The sequence below is a fragment of the Branchiostoma belcheri genome, unplaced genomic scaffold, assembly GCF_001625305.1.
Source record: "Branchiostoma belcheri isolate BF01 breed outbred unplaced genomic scaffold, Haploidv18h27 scaffold171, whole genome shotgun sequence".
NCBI lineage: Eukaryota > Metazoa > Chordata > Leptocardii > Amphioxiformes > Branchiostomatidae > Branchiostoma > Branchiostoma belcheri.
In genome coordinates, this window is record NW_017803169.1 from 460,674 (window position 1) to 462,491 (window position 1,818).

At 43.6% G+C, this 1,818-nt stretch overlaps 1 protein-coding gene across 1 annotated transcript in view; it reads right to left on the reverse strand.

The window, feature by feature from the left end:
- The window catches only part of LOC109466919 (F-box/SPRY domain-containing protein 1-like), an 11,154-nt gene that overhangs the window by 587 nt on the left and 8,749 nt on the right, over positions 1-1,818 (reverse strand). The window lies entirely within an intron of this gene.

A 1,818-nucleotide genomic window follows, 5' to 3' on the forward strand; every position in this document is an offset into this window, starting at 1 on the left:
CTCAAACACCTCCCTGTGCTGTCCGACCTGGCTCCCGGTACCAAATCATGTAGTGGGTGGTCAGGGCTGAGCATACACTTGAACAACTTGACAGCCGCAAGTTCACGTCTTTCTCGGAGTGTTGGGAGGTCGGGAACATTCCTCCTTCCACCCAGAGAGATGATCTTCAAGGCTCTCCTCTGCACTCTCTCGAGAGAGTCAGTTGCTGTTTCTTACTACAGCTCACTAGAAGCACGTGGCCGTACTCAAGAAATTTCTACGCTTCTGGTTAAGGTAAAGTGTCCCGATTTCGTTCGTTTTGTATGTTAAAGGCCCAATATTTGTCACTGATATGACTATATTACGTCTTTGTTTTTTCACTCAGCCGACCCACCAATGGACCAACCCCAAACTGATAATCAAGCACGTGCGAACGGCGATGTAAACACATACGAGGTCACGTACGCCACCATACCAGGTAAAACGTTTTAGGTTTATCTCTTTTCTTGCATCCTGTTTTTCATCCCTTTGTAATTATAACCTCATTAAAGCTGAGGATTTCTTTTATGTAGTGACCTGATTTCATTTCATTTATTTCGAAACCTTTTAGCCCCGAAGGGCTAATCTTCCAAGGCTCAAACAATTAAAATTACATAATTACAACATAGTAGAAATATTTAAAAATACATACATACATACATGTACACCACATCAACAATAAATACACATAGATATTAACAATTTAAAAGTAGTGAGCAAGGGTCAAGGATCAGGTGACACTACTACTGTTTGAAACGGCTTTCTTAAAACTGATAACATCGCACAGTGTCTTAACGTCAGATGGTAGATCGTTCCAGAGCACGACTGCACGATACAGGAATGAGCGTTTTCTGCTATTGGACTTAGGTATTGGTAATATAAAGTTATGTGCGGAAGATCTGGTATTATGACTGGTCTGTGATTGGTCTGTGATAATATATGTTTTCGTACATATGTGTCGTTCGTCCGTCAGGTTGACGAGGACCGCTTTGTCATGCCTCTGTAGTAGGGTGTGTCCTCAGGTGACTGTAGAAAGCTCTGTCAATATATCTCCACAGTTTCGTAATGTAACAATTTTTAAGCATTATTTGTAAGTAAGAATGAAACCACTGTAAACATACAGGTCCAAGGAACTATTTCTTTAACTTCTAATGCTGAGGTCACTTTTCCAAACTAAAGGCCCGGACGGGCAGTTTTGATAAACAACAAAAATCGACAAGATGGCGTCAGTGCTGACGGGTCCTCAGTAATCACTCTCCCGTCCGAGCCGGGCATTTCGCGTTATACTCCCTGTTTTCCACCCCTGTGGCTCTCAGACAACTTGTTACTTTTGAGGTAACATACTTACCTTTGAATGCCGTCACGTAAGGGCGCAAAGAGGCAGAGGAAACAGGATCCACGGAGCTCGACTTCTGACGAATCCTTCAGAGAGGAGGGGCCGACTGTAAAGATGGCGACTGTGACGCTGAACAGTATTGCAAGTCAGCTGACTGCTCTGGCAAACCAAACCTCCCAAAGCTTCGTGAGACTTACTGAAACAGTTACAACCATGACTGAAGACATCAGGAGCCTGCGTCTTGAAGTATCAAGTGTCCAAGACAGCGTCAACCTTGCCTTCAAAGAAATTGAATCGGTCAAAGAGGACGCGGGTAAAAAAGCAGAAATGCTCAACAAGCGCATCGGATGAGCTGGAAGCCAAACTTCTGCAAAACGAAATCTACTCCAAACGACAAAACCTGCTCTTCTGGGAATTCCTTTCAAGGATGGAGAAGATAGTCGTCCAGGAAGCCTATGACTTTA